Source organism: Petaurus breviceps, unplaced genomic scaffold (assembly GCF_028583685.1).
Source record: "Petaurus breviceps papuanus isolate PSGF00001 unplaced genomic scaffold, PetGlider_PUasm1.0 91133, whole genome shotgun sequence".
NCBI classification, from domain to species: domain Eukaryota; kingdom Metazoa; phylum Chordata; class Mammalia; order Diprotodontia; family Petauridae; genus Petaurus; species Petaurus breviceps.
In genome coordinates this window covers 39,448,339-39,470,702 of record NW_027187419.1, presented here as the reverse complement: position 1 = coordinate 39,470,702, position 22,364 = coordinate 39,448,339, and the positions used below count along the sequence as shown (strand labels likewise).

General features: G+C 44.1%; 1 protein-coding gene across 1 annotated transcript in view; it reads right to left on the bottom strand.

The window, feature by feature from the left end:
* Positions 1–8,674, bottom strand: part of ST3GAL4 (ST3 beta-galactoside alpha-2,3-sialyltransferase 4) — a 46,068-nt gene extending 37,394 nt beyond the window's left edge. Inside the window, exon 1 of the mRNA XM_069080806.1 lies at positions 8,543–8,674. The gene's annotated coding sequence lies outside the window, so the exon portion shown is untranslated. The remainder of the gene's footprint in view (positions 1–8,542) is intronic.
* Between the last annotated feature and the right edge of the window lie 13,690 nt (positions 8,675–22,364).

Here is a 22,364-nt window from a genome sequence, read left to right as displayed (position 1 = left end):
AGACCAGGAGTTTCTCCTCCTAGCCTGAACATACTTCTAGCCAAAGAAGCTTTGCCAAGGCTGAAGTTGCTAAAAGTCTCATTTGCTAGGGTTTGCATTGACTTATCTGTTCACATGTACACCCTGGGTCTCTCAACTTGCACATAGCAGACACTTAATAAATGCTCATTTAATTCAATTTCATAGTGGGAGTTAGGTAATAGTGGAAGAGGAAGGTCATAAATCCATTCCTTTGGGTGACAGGATTTAAAGCAAAAAATTATCTTCAAGGGCACCTAATCCAGCCCCTTCATCTAACAGATGAGAAAGCTGAGAACCAAGTAGGAGAAATTACTTGTCCAATGTCACATAGGTAGAAGTCAGGATTTAAATCCTCATTCCCAGACTCCTACCCAGTATCCTTCCCACAACCCCACACTTGCCATCAACAAGAAAGCAAAACTCAGGTGGGAACATCCAGATCTCAGCTGAGACCCCTCTGACCCAAGACAGATAGGCCTAAAAGGGTGCATCCCTGAAGTTGCCATCACCCCAACACTGGCAGAGGCACTGGCCATTACAATCCAAAGGCTGGGGCAGCTAGGTAGCACAGAGATGAGAGTGCTGAATTTGGCAGAGACCTGAATTCAAACCCTGTCCCAGACGCTTTCTAGCTGTGTGATCCTGGGCAAGTCAGCCTCAGTTTCTTCATCTGTAAAATGAGAATATCAGGGGCAGTCAGGTAACAAAGCAAGTAAGAGCACCGGCTCCAGTCGGGATGACCTGGGGATTGAATCCGGGCTCAGACACTTAACACCCACCCAGAAACACCTGGCCGTGTAACCTTGAGCAAGTTACTTAACCACAATTGCTTAGGGGCAGCCAGGTGGCTCATCGAGTAAGAGCACTGGTTCCAGTGTCAGGATGACCTGGGGATCAAATCCAGGCTCAGATACTTAGCACCACACCCAGAAATAACTGGCCATGTAACCTTGAGCAAGTTACTTAACCCTGAGTGCTTAAAAAAAAAATGAGAATACCAGTGTCAACTTCACTGTGAGATAATAAATGTGAAAAATATTTTAATATTTTTGATAATATTTAATATTTTTATAATAAATATGTAAACCTTAAAGTGCTAAATAAGTGTTAGCTATTACTACTTCAGCCCCAAATCTGACATCTCCACACAGAGACAGAGCTCAGACTTGGGCAACCATCTCCCCTACCCCTCTTTCCATTATGCTTCTGATGGTTTTGAGGACTGGTCTATTCAGTGGTGTGGGAAGGCAGAGCCTGGAAACCCTGTTTCCAAAGGAAGAGTCAGAGTCGGCTGGCCAGATGGAAGCAATTATAGGAGGGCGGAAAAGGGAGAGAAGAAGGAGGAGGGGAGCCAGGAGAAAGAGAGAGACAGTGGGGGGGAGTGGGAAAGAAAGAAGGGAGGGAAGGGAGCCCTACCCGATGGATAGAGGGGCTAACATTCCAACTGACTGAGCTCAGGTTATTGAGGCCTCTAGGAAGAGATTCAGAAGATGGAGACTAGAACATATAAGAAGATAACACTAGTTTTGATCTCCTAATCTGTAAAGTGAGGAAGGGTCAGACTAGAAGTGCTCTAAGGTCACCTCCCAATGAAAACATTCTATGACTTTACTATTCATGCTTGGCACAAACTCAAGTAGACTTGGGACACAGATGCTCCCAGGCACACAGAGCCACCAGCGTTGGGGCCAGGCTGGCAGGCACAGACTAACTAGGACGGCACCTTAGGCCCGCCTCTTATATTCTCCTCCAGAGGCAGAATCCTATCATTTATGGGGGGGGGGGGGGCAAGGTGACTGCTACCCCAGCTCCCAAATTCTCTCTAACACCTGGAGCCCTACCCACAAGGTCACCTGCCTCCCAGATCTATCCTTTTCCATCCTCCATCCCCTAAGGATATCCCCAAACCCCAGGGTGTCCAAGAATGAAATGAGTCAGTGAGGAAAGCAGCATGGGGAAGGCATCCAACCCAAAAAACTTCACAAACCCAGCTTTGGCATCTCCTCCCTGAGAATGCAAAGAGGTTTGTCCTATGGGTCTTGGTAGGAAAACTGAGGGAGAGGTTAGAACCATGCCTCCCATCCGGCCAGCACTTCTCTCCCTGATGAACCAGAAACAGAGTCTAATATAAAATCCAATTAAAACAAATATTTGTTAAGTGTCTGCTCTATGCCAGGCTCTCTGCTAAAGCTGAGAGGTTGAGCAGACGGGGTCTAGCTAATTAATAGTTCCAGCTCAGCCCCTCATATTGGAGGGGGAGGACATCACAACATCATTCCTTTGGATGACATGATTTAAAGCAGGAAAGGGTTTTAAAGATCAACTATCTAATCCAGCCTCTCATTTTATGGATGAGAAAACTCAGCCATTGGAGGAAATTGACTTACCTAAGGTCCCATAGGTAGAAAGTAAGCATTTGCACGGAAATCCACTAGCTAGTCCCAGATCTGCTCAGCCTCACAAGACCTACAAAAACTATGCTAAATTGAAGTCAATCCTGCATAGACTTGAGACAGAGAAAAAAACCTGGGAGTTAAGAGGTCTGGGGCCCCACCTACTCCTGAAAAATCACCCAAGGCAACACTTAAACTCCAGACCAAAGTCTAAACACTCCTAAGCAATAGAGTTCCCACAATAGAAACCCCACCACCCACATCCTTAAGACTGGTGAACCCAGGACCCCCCAAAACAGCCTGGAGGTGTCCTTTTCCTTCATCTCCGACAGTGGTGTCAAACTTGAATAGGAACAGATATTCACTCAGAAAACCACAAATTAACATTATCTATGTTGGATTTTTATTTATCTTGTTAAAAGTTTGCCAATTACATTTTACTCTACAGTCAAGAGTAAGCAGCTAGTCTCAAGTTGGACACCTCTGGTCCCAAGAAAGAGGGCTCTGTGTCACTTACACCATCCCCTCCATCCCTGCATCCCTCCCTCCTCCTACCCCAAGTTATGAATGGATAAATTGGTAGAAGGGGGGAGGGGAAGCATTTATTAAGCACCTACTAAATGCCAGGCACTATGCTAAGCACTTTATATTTTCTCATTTTACAGTTAAGTAAACTGAGGCAGAGAGAGGTTAAGTTATTGGCCCAGGGTCACACAGCTAATATGTGTCTGAGGATGAATTAGAACTCAGATCTTCCAGACTCTAGGCCCATTGCTCTACCCACTGAGTCACCTAAAGATGGTGCAAGAGAATAAAACTAAGGCCTCTGGATGTCCAGCTGATGACCTCTTCAAGTTCACACAAAGAGTGTGTCTATGCCCCAAAGTCTATGCCCAAAGGGCTATAAATAAGTGCATACACTTTGACCCAGCATCACCACTTCTAGGTCTGTATCCCAAAGAGATCATACAAGTGGGAGGAGGACCCATATGTACAAAAATATTCATAGCAGCTCTTTCTGTGGTGGCAAAAAATTGGAAATCAAGGGGATGCCCATCAATTGGGGAATGGCTAAACAAGTTGTGGTATGTGAATATAGTGGAATACTATTGTGCTTTAAGAAACGAGGAGCAGACAGACTTCATAATAACCTGGAGAGACGTATATAAACTAATGCTGAGTGAGGAGAGCAGAACCAGGAGAATGTTGTATACAATCACAGAAGTACTGTATCTGTGATAACTAACTTTGATAGACTGGGCTCCTCTCAGCAAAACAGTTACAAGACAACTCCAAAAGACTCGTGATGGAAAAGGCTACCCACATCCAGAGAAAGAACTCCAGAGTCTGAATGCAGACTGAAGCAAACTACTTGCTCTCTCTCTTTCTTGTTTTATTTTTTTTTTCTTTTTGGATTGGGAAAGGCGGGGCAATTGGGGTTAAGTAACTTGCCCAAGGTCACACGGCTAGTAAGTGTTAAGTGGCTGAGGACAGATTTGAACTCAGGTCCTCCTGACTCCAGGGCCAGTGCTCTATTCACTGGGCCACCTAGCCGCCCTGTTTTGTTTCTTCTTTCTCACTGTTCGTTCCATTGGTTATAATTCTTCTTTACAACTTGATTAATGTTTAATGTGAAGGTACAAGTAAAACCTATATCAGACAGCATGCTGCCATGTGGGGGGGAAGAGGCAGGGCACGGAATTTGGAACTCAAAAATTCGTGGAACTGAATGTTGTAAACTAAAAGTAAATAGCTTTTTTTTTAAAAAAGACTGAAAAGTTTGACTTATCATTGCATGTGACTGTTCAAGCAGTCTTTGATGCCAAACCCAAGATTTGGGAAAGTCGGGGTCAGAGGGAGATGGGAAGCTGTACATGTTATCCTGCAGAGTGGCAGGGAGGGACTACTAGCCAAGTAAATAAGAATTCACCTAAAATATGCCACTCATACATATCCTGAGCATCTTCTTTGGAGAAATCACAGGCACCAAGCCAAGATAATGGGTATGAGGAGGAAAGAGGGAACCATGATTACAGAGAGGCATGGGGAAAAGCTGCCTAGTTACTTGGTGCTGTTGTTCACCTGTGTCTGACTCTTTGTGACCCCATTTGGGGTTTATTTGGCAAAGATACTGCAGCAGTTTGCCATTTCCAGGTCTTTTTACCAGTGAGGAAATTGAGGCAAACAGGGTTAAGTGACTTGCCCAGGGTCACACAGCTAGGAAAGGTCTGAAGCTGGATTTGAACTCAGGAAGATGAGTCTTCCTGACTCCAAGCATGGAACTCTATCCACTGTACTACCTAGCTGCCCCTACTTATATGGTGAGTAGAGCCTAAAGCTATGAACCAGAGGTGTGGATAGGGACTGGAGGGGGAGTGAAGTCTAAACCCCACTTGGGGAACATATTCTGGACAATTTCCTTTAAAATTGGGGGGGGGAGTGAAAATATACAAGTTCACTGGCAGAAGGAGTATCAGCTAAAGAAACAGCAGAAAGACAGAGAGACAGAAGAGACAGACATTGGCCACTTCTGCAATGCCCCAGCAAAGTCAACCCCAAGTAGTAAGTGCACAGGGAAATTTTCCCTGACCCAGTCTTTCAATGATAGGAAGTATGACCACCTTCTCCTCAATCCCTTGAGATGGATCTGTTGGGAAATTCAAAGAAGGTAATAAATATAAAAGTACTTTGAAAGATAAAATAATGCAAAAATATAAATTATTAATAGTATAACTGTCCAGACTGAACCAGACTCCAATCTACCCTGGTCTGGACGTGGGACCCTGAAATTACTCTACCTCCAGGCTAGATCTCTGGCATTACTCTCCTATCTAGTTAAGGGGGCTTTGTGACTTTTGGCAGATTAATCAGAGAATCATAAAAAGAATCATAAAATCTCAAGAGCTGGAAAGGACATCAAGGGATCATCTAGTCCAGCCCCTCCATTTTATGAAGGAGAAAAATGCCCCAGGGAAGTGACTTTGCCAAGGTCACAGAGTTAGTTAGGAGGCCTCTTCTCTCCTCTTCCACTTCACTTTCTCTGAAGAAATCTAGTTTCCTCATATGAAAAATGGGAGGGTTTAAACTAGAAAATCTCTGTCTAGGGTGCCATCCAACATGCAGAGCTAAAATAAAATAATCCCTGGAGTCAGTGCTCCAGGGTAGCATGCAGATTTCCCACTCAAAGCAGTCCTGAAGGGTACAAGAGAGATCGAAACCCCAGCTCACCTGCCCAGCCCCACTTGGGGCCCCCACAGCTGCTGGAGAAACAGATAAAGCGAAGACAGTAAAGTTTTCAAGGGAGGGGGAAGTGACTAGGCAGTCAAACAACCACAGAGAACGGAATTGGGGAGGCAAAAGTTGACACCAAAGGGACTAAGGCACAAGAAATTTCACACACTTCTTCTAAACTGCCCTTTCTGCAAAGATCCTTAGCCACCAAGAGGATTTTCAGTTAGGATAGAATTTAAAGGTAACCTAGCCTAACTCCACCCCTCAGTTTTATAGATGAAAACTCTGAGGCCTAGGGAAGTTAAAATCAAGTAAATATAAATAAAAGTGCCTTTCAGATTTTAAAGTGTTATATAAATGTCAGCTGCTGTATTGTCCTTGCCCAAGGTCACAGAGGGAAGGAAGATGGGCTGACAAGATGGAGGGGAGGGAAGAGGATAATCAAACCCCAGAACCTTCCCAAAACACGTAAACAGAGTCCTAAAGATTCCATTGGGTGACTGACCTCCCTGGAGCCTAGGACAAGCAGGGGAAGCTGGGACCAACAGGAGATTAAGATACGTCCTGGCTGGGTCACTTTAGGGCAAGCAGAGAAGGAAAGAGGAAGAAGTAATCTAGGAGCATCCCTAGTCTTGGGCTTCCTAATGGATAGTCTGGCAGACTAGGAAGTCAGGAAGGCCAGAGTTTTGATTCTACCTCAGGCACTTACTGGGAAAGCTAGGCAGGACTATGGATAGAACACTAGGCTTGGAATCAGGAAGCCTCATCTTCATGAGTTCAAATCCAGCCTCACACACTTCATAGCTAACCCTGGGCAAGTCACTTAACCCTGTTTGCCTGTTTCTCATCAGTAAAAAGAGTTGGAAAAGGAAATTACTCCAGTATCTCTTCTTGAAGAGTCAAAACACACTGAAAGAACTAAACAAGCTCTTACTAATAGTACATACCTACACCTCACAGGGTTGTGAGGATCAAATGAGGTCACAAATGTAAAGCCTTTTGCAAACCTTAAAGCACTGGGTAAATACTAGTCATTATTATTAATTATTCACACCTGTAAGGAACAGAGCACTGGACTGAAATATGGTTCCACCAAGAAAATCAGGCCTAAGGGGCCCTCCATCATCAGGAATAGGGTCATGGTATATACAGTGTAGAGGGCAGGTCATCATTCAGTTTCAGAGAAGCAAGTCCCTGCATTGAGAGGGGGAGGGGAATGGGAGACGGGGGAGAAAGAAAGCAAAAGGCACCACGCAGGCTCCAAAGGTTTGTCAGTCACTGACCCAGGCACACACAGGGTAAAGGATGCCCCCTCAACATCACAGTGGCTAAATGACCCTAAGTCAACCAGTCTTTACATTGAAACATCCCTACTCTGCTTTTCTTACCTCAGACTACCCCGGGTCAAGGCCCTGTTACCTTCCTCCCCTCATCTCACCACTCTGTTCTCCCTTCCACTACCAGCTCTCAACATGTGGGGTCAGAAACAACTCCTGACACCTGGCCATCCCAATCCCAGACCCTTCTTATCAAAAGTTCACGATGACTTCAGGGCATATCATGCATCCATCTCAAGACCTCCCTTCACACTGCCAGCTTTGGAGATGGGCTGTGAAGCCTACTCCATGACTAGAGCTAGCAACCAACAGTGCTTGGAACCAGTACCTAGGGGCCCCACTGTCCTGCTTACCTGGGTTATACTGTGGTCTTGGGCAGGAGGTTCAAAGACCAACCTCCTGCACAACCACCCACGGACTGGATCATTATATGTACATTGCAGGGAAACAAGAATTTCTGGGTTTCTGTCCAAATTGACAGCAGGGGTGCCCTGGGCTCCAAGTCCATCATGGGGCAACAGCTGCTGCCAGGATTGAGGGTGTGGGAGACAATGTCACAGATGGATATCACTACTTAGATCCAGAAGGGGGATAGCCTTGATCTGTCCCACACAGCTCTCCAGACCCACTGGAGAAAACCCAGATGAGGCTGCCAAGAATCATTCTAGCTGGTGACCCATAAGTCCAAAAGAGACAACTTGAGACCTTTAAGGATGGAGTTCTGGGCCCAGACGTCAAAGTCCTACTAGAACTAGAATTTTGCTGTTTGGGGAGGAGGGAAGGGGAGAATATCAGAGGACACTCAGTTTCAGGACCTCCCTTCCCCAAAGCCCTGCTAGCTCTGGCACCATCCGTAAGCCCTGCCGAGAAGAGCACCAGGCTCCTGCAAACACCGTCTGTCCTAAAAGGAGTCTCCCGAAGAAGTCCCCAAGCCTTGACCGTGGCCGTGAGATCTAGGCACGAGGATCACCATTTCCCTTCACGCTTTCAGGTCCAAAAAGCAGGTCAGATTCAGACTTTTAAGGTACACGAAAGAGCCCTGAAGTAAAGGAAGGGCAGAAGAGCCCAAAGCACAGGAGTGAAGGGGGAAGCAGTGGGCAGACATGTTGGCAGACCTGAGCCTGTCTGCCAGGGGAGACCCCTGCCTACTGGGACGCCCAACTCGTCCAGCACCGAAGGGGGTGGGAAGCAGCTACAACTGGAGCAATGGAGCCACTGCTCGAACTCTACCTCTGTTCGAACCCTGGGAGCCCGGGCATTCAGAGCGAGTGAACGCGTGGGCACTGCCAGCCTGATGCCGGGGCTCCGGAGGATGCCCTCCATCCGGACTAAAGAAACTTTGTACAGCCGGGCGGCCGCCCCCGACCGCGGTGAGCCCTCAGTCAACCCTCGGGGAGTACAGCTGCCGGGCCCGCGCCGCCGAGGGGCGTCCCTCCACCCCCACGCCCCCTCCCAGCCCTCTCGAACCGCGGCCCCCTTGCCCCAGGCCCTGGCCCCCTCCCCCGGCGCCCCCGAGGGTCCCTCTCCGACCCCTCCCCTCCCTTCGGCCGCGGTACTCACCCTCCGGGCGGGGCGGACCCGGCGGCCGGACAGGTCAGGGCGGGGACGTCGCTCCGATCCGCTAGGCGCCGGGCGGAGGCAGCGGCTCCGGGGCCCGGGCCTGTCCCGGACCGCGGCTGGCCGGGGGAGCTGGGAAAGTCCGCGCCTGAGGGGACCCGGGAGGACGGCGGCTAGCGGGGAAGGGGCCGGCTCTGGGATGGACACGCTTGCGCACACGGCCCGGGAGCTCAGCGAGGAGCGGGAAGGGGGGGAGGAGGGGGAGGGGAGAGGCTGAGGGGAGGGAGAGGGAGGGGGAGGGGAGGGACAGGAGAGGGACAGGAGGGGAGAAGGATAGGGGAGAACATTGGGAGGAGAGGGAGAAGAGAAAGGGGAGGGAGGGGAGGGAAAAAGAAAGTGGGTGGAAGGAAAAGGAGAAAGATGAGGGAGGGGAGGAGAGGAGAGAAGGGAAGGAGTAGAGGAAGATGAGATGGAAAAAGAAGGTGAGAGGGAGGAAAGGGAATAAAGGGAGAGGAGAGATCAAGGGGAAAGGAATAGGGAAAAAGGAGAGCAAGAGAAGAGAAGGGGGAGGAAAGAGGAGAGAAGGGAGAGAGGGAGGGAGAAGAAGGGGAGTGAGGGGAAGAAGAAAAGGGAATGGAGGGGAAGGGGGGATAGGGATGAGAGAGAGAGGAGATGCTGCTGCCTCAGAGACTGGGAGGTGCCCCAGGCAGGGGATCATCCCGTGCCACTGTCCCGTAGGGGTCCCAGCTGGCAGAGGCATCCAGGGTATGGAACTGCTCAGATTTTTCCCTTTGAAAAGAACCGTGGGTCCCTCAGCCTGTGTCTGGAGGGGATGGGAGAGGCTTAGAGGATCTGAAGCTCTGATACCCCTTCCCCCACTGGGTAAACCAAGGCACAGAGTAAAGCTTGTTTCTGTAACCCTGATACACCTCCCCATGAAGCAGAGTGCCCAGGGCTGGGACATAAAGTTGCCTTCCCATCTTTTTCTTTCTTCAGCCCTTAGCACAGTACCCTACAAATAGTAAATTCTTAATTAGTGTGTACTGAATTAAACTGAGCTCTGCATGAAGCTCCCTGAGCAAGTGTAGGTGCTTTTTATGTTTTGTCTGTTTGTGGGAAGGGGGTGGGGAGAGTGAGAGAAGAATAGGGAAAGAGTTCAATGCCAAAAACAAAAAACCAAAACAAAATCCCAAGGGCTGCAAAGGCCATGGTAGATTGGGCTCTCTAGCAAAAAGTTTGGCGCCAAGGTGAGGAAGTTCAGGCTGTCAGGCCAGAGAGGGGGGAAGAGTTTCCTGGATAACTCTGGCTGTGGACAAGTTGTGGGGTGGAGGTTAGGAGATGATAAGAGTTGTCTCTTGGAGAGGTAAGACAGCTTAGAATAAACTCTTTATCCCATGGAAACTCTCCCCATACACACCCTTTACTATCCCCTTTTTCCCCCATTCACTAATGTTTTCTACAAGAAGATTACTACTTTTCAGAATGAGTTTTAGGGCACAGCCAATGTGGGCTTTTTATTTTGCTTGCTGGTGCATATTTGTTACCCGGGTTGTTATTCAGTTTGTTTTTTCATAATGGGTAGGGAAGGAAATAGAGATGAGGGATATCAGAAAGAAGATGATCAGTGAAGCAGTTTTATTAATGAACAGAAGAAACACAGACTAGCCAGACAACTTTGAAAGTTGCATGTTGAATATATTATATGCTTAAAAAGGAAAAGCAGGGGCAGCTAGGTGGTGCAGTAAATAGAGCACCTGCCCAGGACTCAGGAGGATCTGAGTTCAAATCTAGCCTCAGACTCTTAACACCCAAAAAAAAAAAACCTAGCCATGTGACCTTGGGCAAGTTGCTTAACTCCAAAATGCAAAAAAATTTAAAAAAATTTACAAAATTTTAGAATTTTAAAAATTTAAAATAAAAAAAAGCAAGCTAGTTGAAAATTTCAGTTCTATATTCAATCTTCTTTTTTTCTATTTTACCTTATATATAGATATGCCCATATTATTTGGTGTTTATTACTTTCAGAATCTTTTTTAAAAAGTGAAAATGAAAATAAACCTAAAATCTTAAACTTCCTTCCACTCCTGTAGCCCTGTGCTGAGGGTTAGCCTCTACAAAACACCACCCTTCCTGAAGCTGTTCAACCTTTGGCCAGTTACCTTTCCTAGGCCTCAGTTCCCACAACCACAGAATGAAGTTTCACTAAATAAAAAACCCTAGTTCCTGTCCTCTAGCTCTATGAAACCTATAACATCTAAACATTTCTACACACACACACACACACACACACACACACACACACACACACACACCAAGTTCCACACTTTTCTCATCTACCTCCCCCTGCCCAATCCTCAGTGCCCCTTGTCATTTCCAGACCCTCCCTTTGTATCATTCGGTAACCTCATTTGGAGTCAGCTAAATCACACAAAGTCTGTGGTCTCCAAAGGAAAGTGATTTGATCCAAAGATTGGGTGACCAGCTAATCTGAAGGTAAGAAGTTATGTTCCCTTGAATGGCTATTATAGGGAGATTAGGATGGAATTTAACTACCACACCTACTCTCATGGTCTAACACTCCCTCACACCCATTCTTCCCCTTTTCTCTGTTAGCAAGCTCCCAACTTTCCAGCTTCTCAAACAGGATTGGCCCCTTCCAACAGTTATAATTATGAATCTGCTACTTGGACACCCACAGAGGCAGCTTAGTGGCATAGTAGACAGAGACCTGGGCCTGGAGTCAAAAAGACCCAAGTTCAAATGTAGTCTCAGACACTTCCTTAGCTGTGTGACCCTGGGCAAGTCACTTAACCTCCATTTTCTCAACTGTAAAATGGAGATGATAAATAGCACCTACCTGCCAGGGATATTATGATCAAAATATCTGTAAGCATTTAGCACAGTGCCTTTTACATAGTAGGTAATATAGAAATGTTTATTCCCTTCCCCTTTCCTGCTGTTGTTGCTTCAAATGTGTCAATGAGGAAATTTCTGCCCATCCTATTATACATAATCACCCCCTTTTCACCTGATCCCCTGATGGCTGAGATGATTCCATACCACACCTATCACTGACAGGTGAATAAGAGGTCCTCTTCTCCTGTTTTCATTCTGCTAGGACTAAGTAAGTGATAGCAGCATGAATGGATTGTAGTACACATGGAAGATCTCATGACATCAGCTCTCCCCAAAGCCACCTCTCTTCCAAACTTCCCTATTCCCAGCCAAGATATCACCATCCTTCAAGGCTCACAACTACTCCTCGATCTTCCTCACTCCCACATAACCAGTCCTTTGCCAAATCTTGTCACTTCTGCCTCCATAACATCTCTTACTTCTGTTCCCTTCTCCCTTCTCACAACCACCACACTAGCTCAGGACTTCCCGCCTCTTACTGGATTACTGCAATAGCCTCCTGGTCTCCCTGCCTTCACACAGCTGCCAAAGTGATTTTCCTAAAGGACACAGCTGACCATGGGAGTCACCTAGTCAGTAAACTCCAGTTTACTTCCCATCTCTTCCTATGCTTCTCCTAAACCCATTATAATTTATTATTATTATTTTCCACTACCAAGCACTGATTATCTCTCCCTACCACCTACTCCCTCCACTGGGGGAAAAAAAAAAAAGTCTTATCATATACATGCATAGTCAAGTAAAACAAATTCCCACATTGGCCTTATCCACCAGCATATGTCTCATTCTGCCTGTTTCATCTACCACTTCTTTATCATTCAGGAGCTGAGTAGCATTCTTCTTAACAGCCCTCCCTGATTATGGTTGATTATTTCATGGATCAGTGCTCCTAAGTCTTTCAAAGTTGTTTGTCTTTAGATTGTTATTCTCCTGATCTTGCTTGGTTCCCTCTGCCTCAGTTCATATGTCTTGCCAGGTTTCTCTGAAACCATCCATTTCATCATTTCTTTGGGCACAGTTGTATCCCATTCTACACATACTTTGTTCAGCTGTTCCCCAGTTGACGCTAAGGATGCTCCCTTAGCTTCCAGGTCTTTGCCACCACAAAATGAGATACCATAAATACTTTCATACATATGGGTCTTTTTCTTTCTCACTATCATTCAGACAAAGGGCATGCAACTAACTTCTGGGGCCTCGATTTAAACTGCTTTGTGAAATGGCTATTTCTAAAACAATTCTTCATCTCTATGTCAGCCTCTAATCCTTGCACACTGCCCTGTTCTCCTGATACAGCTTCTCTCTGGCCTCACTGCCTCTCTTTAGGCTTGAAGACCTTAAAGATAACCAGTTCAATTATGCTGTCCACTACCCTAGGCCCCCTTGCTCCCTTGTCCTGTTTCTTCTCAGGCCCTGTCAAACCATCTGCCTTCTTCACTCTAACTCCCAAGCTTCAGAATTCCTCTGAAGAAAGTTATACAAAGGTCTCAAATGGGGCTATTGCTTATTCTTGTTATCTGATCTCAACAAGCTGCCTCACAGCTGCTTGGTAATCCTTTTTATTTCCACACACCCCCCCCAAATGACCCTTGGCAGTCATTCCTCCCTCCTTTACCCTCTTTCTAACAGTCTTAAAGATAATTCCCTCTCTCCCACACATACACTAGAGGTCATTCTCGGGGACCCCACTTGTGACTGTGACAACCGCTCTGAAACACTGCTTCAAGAAAACACTAGGAGGTGCAGTGGACAGGTTGCTGGGCCTGGAGTCAGGAAGACTCATCTTCCTGAGTTCAAATTTGAACTTAGACACTTACTAGTGATCCTGGGCAAGTCATTTTACCATATTTGCCTCAATTTCCTCATCTGTAAAATGATCCAGAGAAGGAAATGGCAAACCACTCCAATATATCTGCCAAGAAAACCCCAAACGGGGTCATGAAGAGACAGACATGACTGAAAAATGACTGACCAACAGCTGTCAGTGCAGCCCTTGATCTGCCCTTCAACGTCCCCCGACTCCAACGACCATATCCCAGAAGAATTTCCACAGTGAGGTGCAGTAGGGTTTCCTTTCCTGGGTGGTGAATGTGCTTTCCTTCCAGTTACCCCTGTCAAGTTCTGAAACCAGGCACCATAAAACCAACTCACCATTATACTGTTGTGTTGACTTATTCTCCAAAGTAACTTTCCAGACCAAAGTGCCTCTCCCTGGCCATCACTCTCTCTCTTTAAAAGTAAGCTTCCTGGGGCGGCCAGGTAGCACAGCGAGTAAGAGCACTGGCCCCAGTGTTGGGATGACTTGGGATCGAATCCAGGCTCAGATACTTAGCACCACACCCAGAAATAACTGGCCGTGTAACCTTGAGCAAGTTACTTAAAACCCTGATTGCTTTAAAAAAAAAAAAGTAAGCTTCCTGAGGGAAGAGATTATTGCTGTGTTTGAATTTGTATCCCCAGAATTTAGCACAGTGGTGAGCACATAGGGCTCTTTATTAAGAGCTTTTTTGCCTTTTCATTCATTGTACCAAATCTTTCAATCAATCAACAAACATTTATTAGGCATCTACTGTGTCTTAGGTTCTATCCTAGTCCCAGGGATACAAATACAAAAAAAACATTCCTACTTGCAAAGAGGTTACATTCTAGGAAGACATCAAGTAAAAATATAGGCATAAAAAGCATAAATATAAAGTGAAAAAATATAAGGGAAGATTTGAGCTTGAATCTTGCCTGACACTATCTGTATAATCCTGGATAAATCACTTAACCCTTCTCAGACTCACCATCATCTCTAAAATGTCAAAGGCGGCAGGGAGGATTGAGAAAACACTATCCAACAGGGAAGAATGAAGAAAATTAGATGGAACCTAAGTGTTCCTGATCAGTTCCAAAGATGCTACCTGGGTGTGCTATCCCAGGTCCAAATAAATAATTTGTGTGGGCCTCATCAGGTCTAAACAGTAGCCTCTCCTAGGATCATCATGTTCTTCCTTGTCCTGTTGAGTGACCTCATTACATCTTTTGTTTTTCTAGTGGTTGAAATGTATAATTTTCCTTTCCCTTCCCTTCCCTTAGACCTACCCCAGTCCTCTAAGTGACTCATTCTGGGGCTCATATCTTTCCTTGTAAGAGATTTGTAAATATCCATAAAAAAAAGCCTATCACTTTTTCATTGAAAACTTTCTCAGTTTCTAGGCAGCTGCAATGAACTGGGTCACTTGGTCACTCGAAACAAATCTAGTAAGTTCTGGATTATGTGCCCCAATGCTTTCCTAGGTGCTATGAGGGATATAAGAGGGTATATATGGGCATAGAATCTGAGTGAGACCAAACTACACACATAAACAATTAGAGAACAATTCAGGTTAGTGTAAAATGAAATTCTCCAGGTTAGGTCTAGCACCTACCACAGTCAAGGTCTAATGTATAGCACAGTGTCTCATGTATAGTATGTACAGTCATCCCTTCCACATTTGGGGGGTTAAAGGCTTGGTGCCCCTGCGATCTGGAAAATCTGTGTAAAATTTTTTGGCCCTCCCTTCCTACAAGAGAAGTCTGAATTTTTCTTTTTCTTTTATGGAGTGTTTACTGTACCTTTTTATAAAATTTGAGTTATTTGGTCAAAGGCTCTGTGTCCTCTGCTGCCCTTCTTGTGCCATCTGTGACTTCCAGAAAACCCCCCCAAATTTCAATTTAATTTCTTATGCCAACCCATGATATGAGAACCATGATGGAGAAAATCAAGATGTGGAAGGGATAACTCTAATAATATTTTTTTGCTGAATTAAAGTTCAAAGAAGGTAGAGGTCAGAGACTCACTTCAATTCAATCAATCAACAAACATTTACTAATTTTCTGCTATATGTCAGATACTTCTAAACAGGTGCTAGTATTGATGTTGTTGTTAGACGTTTGTTCTTGAAGAAGACCAACAGCACAAGGTGGGGAGGGGGGTGGGAGTCTTGATGTATGCTGGCTAATCTTGGAAGAGCTATAAGCTTGACACAGCTTAGTTTGTTGAAAGTTGTTTAATCATGTGTCTTATCTAAGCGATAGGGTCAAATAATTCCTATAATAGTAGCTTATATTTACATGACAGCACTTTTTGTGATTCTCACAATATACTTTAAGAGCCGGTGCTCTTACTCGCTGAGCCACCTGGCTGCCCCTAAGCAATTGGGGTTAAGTAACTTGCTCAAGGTTACACGGCCAGGTGTTTCTGGGTGGGTGTTAAGTGTCTGAGCCCGGGATTCAATCTCCAGGTCTTCTCAACACTGGAGCCGGTGCTCTTACTCGCTGTGCTACCTGGCCGCCCCTCACAATATACTTTTAAGGTAGATGAGACAAGTTTTGTCATCCTGGCTCAAAGAGGAAACAAAATGATTTGTCCAAGATCTCAGAACTAGGAAGAAAGTTGCAGAGCTGCAAGGGACTTTTGAGGTCATCTATTCCAAACTTATTATTTTATTTACAAGGAGGAAACCAAGATCCAGAGAGGTTGAGTGATTTACCCATTGTCACACAGAGGAAAGAATATAACTCATGTCCTTAAATTTCAAATCCATTTTCCCACTGATTGTTACTTTTGGAGGTCAGAGATAGAGGCGTTAAATCTGAGAACCCCAAATTTTGTGCTGATAATTAATAATTCATTTACTTTCTCTGGACCTCAGTCTTTCTCTGTGAAAGGAGAAAAAATACTTATCTTAGGGTTATTAAAAAGTGTCTCAGGAGTAAGAAGGGGGCTCTATCATGAGGTCAGACTATATCATAGACATGAGAGGTAAACACAGTCAGTAGAGGTCAGAGGACCTGTGGATTCTACTAACACTTATTTTGCAGCCACTGGAAGGTGGAAGTGGGAGTTTGGGGGGTTGGGTGAGACAGGCAATGAAAAATCTCTTGCCAGTTTTTTTGCTTTCCTCCTTTAAGTGTGCCACATTAGCATCTTGCCTCTTGGAAGAAGGGAAAGGTTCTGTAGCCGTTCTCTGTTGAGGGGGAAATAAACCCAATCTGGCATCTCAGATGCTTTTTAAAAACAGCAGCCTGGAGATGGTATTTCGGCTCCTATTTTTATCAGATTTAAGTGACTGGACGGCTAAACCAGCAAGTTGGGTTTTTCCCAGGCTTCTCAATGGCAGAGATAGTAGTTTTGTAGCTGCAGAAGCCTGGCTGACTCAAGCAGAGACTTTGAGCAGGAAGGCACCTTTAAAGTCATCTTACCCACGCCCCTGTCTCTGAACAGGGTCAACATTCAATTCTAAAAATTTTATTTCTTGCTTTTTATTTAAAATCTCCTGGAAAAACTGTCTCTGCTACACATTCTAGGATCTACTTCCCCCTTTCCACCAGGAAGTCTGTCCTTAATTTTACCTTAATTCTTTGTGGTGTACCCCAGACCCTCCTCTACAGGGAAAATAGTTGTTCATCCACAAAACATTCCTCCCTGTGTCTGCCCATTGTTTTTCAATTTCTAAGCACCCCCTGCCCCACCCCCCACCCTCCCTGCAACCTTTCAGACACTGCTTCTATTTCCATTATCATCATCATCAAAAAAATTTTCACTCACTCATTCATTCACGTAGTCATTCAGCAAACATTTAATGAATATCCATTATGAGCAAGGGCTGAATTGTATGCCAAGGGGAAATATGAAGATAAGTAAAATATAGTCACTGTTCTCACTGGATCCTAAGGTCTAATGGAAAGGGTAAGACATGTACATTGATAGTGATAGTACAAAGGCTAGAAGAAAGAGCCGTGTTTACTGTTTCTATTTCTAAAAAGCATTTTACCTGATAGAGTCAATAGAACTCTGGACCTGGAATCAGGAAGACTTGAGTTCAAATCCAGCTCTTCCCTAGCTGATGATCCTGGACAAGTAACCTCTATTTGCCTCAGTTTCTACAACTATAAAATGGAGTTAATAATAATGCCTACCTCACAAAGTGACAATCAAATGAGATAATAGGAATAAAAAAGGCAAAAGGACTTAGCACAGCGTCTAGCACATAGTAGGCACTATATAATTGCTTATTCCCTTCTTTTTACTGGAGGGAAAAATACAGCTTATATGCACTCTACCCCCCTCATCTTCCCCTCCTCACTCCTTGCCCTTTCCTCTAGTCCCACGAAGTTCCAGAACCACAGGGCTTCTGGTGGCAGCAAGAGTACCACCCCTGGGGGCATTGACCCCCTTGCCTAACCTGAACTGCTTGCCTCCTCAAGAGAGTTGAAGGAGATGATGGAAGTCAACAACTCCATTCTTTCTTGATGAGATACAGGGAGCACCAGGCTTTATCATCTGTACTGCTTCTATGCCCGGAAGTTCCCCGGCACTATCATATTAACTATGTAAATTACCAAGCCTTGCATTTCTGTATGTCCCCATTCCACCCCCAACAAACTATTAGGACTTCCCTAATTCCATCTGCCCTGAAGTAAAACTCTTTTTTTCATAGTCTCTTCTTACTGTTTACATCCCTAGAACATTGCACAGTGCTTGGCATTCAGTAAGCACTTAATAAATGCTTTTTTATTCATTCCTTCAATTACATGCCTTGTATTCATGCATACAGATAATACCAGATTTCTTGAAAGAATCATGGTAGTAAATTCAATTATTTTCTGAAAATTTTCAAGTAAGGTATAAAAATAGGAACACTTGTATGCTTGACAAGAGTAAAGGCCATTATCATCAAGGATGTCCAGAATGGAATCCAGATAGAAGAGGGAGACTCCCTGGAGATGATGAAGTCCTCATCACATGCTCCCGTGCTAATTGCTTGAAGCCCCTGAGAGTAAAGGGCTTTCTCAATGAAAATTATAACCATTCGAGTCTTGTGTGAGTAGGTCAAAAATACTTTAACTGATAAAATGTTTCTGTAATGACTGTCCCTATAGTTCTATCCCCTAGTTAATAATGTATTTAAGGCTGTGCTTGCATTAAGGTTTTTCTAAGTGTAAGTGCCATCTTTTGTGAATCTAAAGGAATTAATATTGCTTGCTAGAAAAATACATGCCTATGAAGCTATACTGATAAATGGAGGCCTTTTAAATTTAAAATTAGAATCCTCCTGAAATTCTTCTTCTCTGGATCTAGGTCAGCATTTATATGTAGAATTCAAAGAGAAAATTGTTACTCCTTAAAGCAAAGGCTCCATTGTTCTTTCTAGAGAAGCAAATCTTGAGGTAATTGCCCTTGGCCTTGGCCTAGCTAGTTAGGGACAACTCCTTTGGCTATTTTGTTTACTTTTTTTTTGCCTATGCAATTTATTGAAATTTCACTATTTGTCTAACATTCCTAAACTACTGGGAAAATCTCTTCTTGTTTTCAAAATGCTCAAAACAACTCTGTTCAGCTCAAGAGAAATATTTCTTTGTAGCACCCTAGTTCTTATAGATAACAGATTTCTGAATCTTAATCAGAGTTAAGAAGGATGAGCCCTCTGATCCCATGCTCATCCACTGACCCAGAATCCCTGGAACTAGAAAACTAAGACACCTCTAATGGGTGACAGATATGAACCTTTTACTTCCCCTCACAAAAATGGAAAGTACCCTCCACCATCTGCACCCTCCCTCCCTCTGTAGCAGCAAGCACCCCAAGCGTCCTCAGGGTTTGCAGCTACCACAGGTTCTTGGATCTGCTTTGTTAAAGGAAAGCAACTCAAAATGGGTTAACAAGCTTACTTTAATCAGTCAGACATATATCGTTTACCTTGTTCAGGGGAAAAAGGTCAGCACCCCAAACTTCAAAATATACAGACAGAATTATCAAGACATTAACAGATCAAGTAGACAGCTTTCCAAACTGTCCAACCATTACATCCACACCCAGTCAACATCTGGGTTTCCACATCTGGGTTTTTCAAAGCCAGGGGGGCCCTGGACAACGGCTTCCCAGAATACATATCAAATCACAGAACACTTCTCAAAGTGAGTCCCAAAACAAAGCTACACATCAGGGCTTATATAGCCTTCTCCTGGCTCAGAGAATGTAACAACCTTTTGGACCCACTGGCCAATCAAAAAGTATCTACTGAAAAACAAGCCTCCCACCCCAGGCTCCAGTGTACTTTAGCCTAGGGGCAGGGAAGATCTTTAAAATGTACATTCTCATTACACCCTCCCACTCCCACTGGCTACTTAGGATTTTCTGCCCTTCTATTCTCCTCTACTCCAAGCCTCTGTGGTATCAGATATGCTAGTGGAGACCTACATCAAGACCTGAGAAACAGCTCAATCCACTCCACCTATTCAGAGACCTCTACTGGGTACGAAGAAAATTCTTCATTAATCATCATTAGGTTTCAGAAGTTTTACGTTTGTGGCTCTTAGTTTTTTCTTCCCTGGTGATGTTGGGGAATTGATAAAATCCACTGATTTCGAGGGCTTTGTGGCTGTTCAGTCATTTCAGTCATGTCCAACTCTTCCTGCCCCCATTTGGGGTTTTCTTGGCCAAGATACTGGAGTGGTTTGCCATTTCTTTCTCTAGCTTATTTATAGATGAGGAAGCTGAGGCAAATAGGGTTAAGTGACTTGCCTAGGATCAAACAGCTAGTATCTGATGCCAGATTTGAACTCAGGAAGATGAATCTACCTCATTCCAAACCCAGTGCTCTATCCATTGGGCCACTTAGCTGCCCATTTAGAGAGCAACTGCTTTTCAATGTAGAAAGTAATGTGAATAGGAGAAGCTGATCAATTCTCCTTTTCAATCATTTTCTTCTAACTTCCCAAACAACCCTGTCTCATGTAGGAAGAAAAAAAAGGTAAGGCACAAAACCTTACTGTCTACACAGGAAAAATAAAGTGGATAAAGGAAGGCTGTTGTCCAGCTTATGATATTCAGTTAGCTGGGCAGCCCATTGAGCGGGCACATCACTACATATATCTTAGTCAGACATTGCAGATGGATAATGACCTAGTTCCAGAATTGAACAGAAGGAATAGAGTGGGCTAGATTGCACTTGGGAAATTGTGCAACACTTTCAATGATCCCAAGCTGCTCTCTTACACAAAAACCCATCTTTTTAAAACACCAGTCTTTTTTATAGTGATACTCTGTAAATCATGGGACATGATATTCAAAGAATCAAAATTGTGGATGACTAACAGCAAAGGAGAGATACATGGTGGGTATAACAAGGATACCAAGTACAATCAACAGTGACTTGGATGCAAAGAATGGCAGAAAAGTTATCTGGGAAAAGCATGATTGGGAAAACATAAATGGTGGTCCAGTCAGGTAGTGAGAACAAATGCTGTACCTAGAGATTATTACAATTATTACAATAACCAGAAGTCATCCACCAACTTGAGTAGAGTCTCTACAAAATATTTATGGAAGGGCATGGCCAGGAGGTACACAAGAGGAGATCAGGGATGAGTTATGATCTGTACCTTTGCATAATCAAATGAGATAATATGTATAAAGTGTTTTGCAAACCCTAATGTGCTCTATAAATACAAGTCATTGCATGTTCTTTTGGAGGGAGCACTCACTTGGATGAGATCTCAGATGCATTCAAATATGGAAGTACTGAAAGAGTACAAGAAAAACGTGGTTTATTTTTCAGATGTGAGGAAGAAACTAGGACTCGCTAGATCTGGGAGGGAGTGGTGTTGGAACTGGAAAACTGTACATAGGAGTTACACCCGGTCAACTAGAATTTATTTACACATACCTACTGTGTGCCAGGTAATGTACGGAGTGCTAAGTATACAAAGAAGGGCAAAAAGTCCCTGCTCTTAAGCAACTCATAGTCAAATGGGGGAAACACCATGTGAACAACTATGTACAAATAAGCATAGACAGGGCAAAATGGGGAGGAGTCTCAGAGAGAAGGCATTAAGATTTAGGAGGACTGGGAAAGGCTTCTTGCAGAAAGCTGGAACTTAGCTGTGACTTAAAGCCCATCAATTGGGAAATGGCTGAACAAGTTGTAGTATATGAATGTAATAGAATACTATTGTGCTATAAGAAATAATGAGTGAGAAGAGTAGAACCAGGAGAAATTTGTACACAATTACAGACACAATGTATGTGTAATGACCAACTTTGATAGACTGGACTCTTCTCAGCAATGCAGTGATATAAGTCAATCCCAAAAGACTCATGGTGGAAAGAAATATGTGCATCCAGAGAAAGAACTAATTTTATATCCAGGTGGAAGCAAAATACCTGCTCTTTTTCCTTCTCTTATTTGGTTTTATGTCCTCTTTACCATTTTTCATTCCAGCTGGTACAATCCGTCCTTATAACCTGACTAATGTATAATGTGAATGTATTTACAGATCCTATACTTGATTATAAGCCGCCATGGGAGGGGAGGGGAGGGAGGGGGACAAAATGTGAAACTAAAGGAATTGTGGAATTGAATCCTGTAAACTAAAAGGAAACAAACAAATTAATAAAAAAAAGACTTAAAAAAAATAATGAACAGGCAGATTTCAGAAAAATCTGGAAAGATTTATATGAACTGATGCTGAGTGAAGTGAGCAGAACCAGAACACTGAACACAGTAATAGCAACACTGTGTGATGATCAATCATGATTGTACAATGATCTTAAGACAATTCCAAAAGACTTCATGACAGAAAATGCTACCCACATCCAGAAAAAGAACTATGGAATCTGAAACGCAGATCAAAGCATACCATATTGTCTTTTTTGTTGTTGTTTTTTCTTTCTCATGGTTTTTCCCTTTCGTTCTGATTCTTCTTTCATAACATGACTAATGTGGAAATGTGTTTAATATGATTGTACATGTACAGCCTATATCAAATTGCATGCCATCTTGGGGATGGAAGAGAAAAAGATTTGGAACTCAGAATCTTACAAAAGTGAATGTTGAAAACAAAGAAGGAAGGAAGGAAGGAAGGAAGGAAGGAAGGAAGGAAG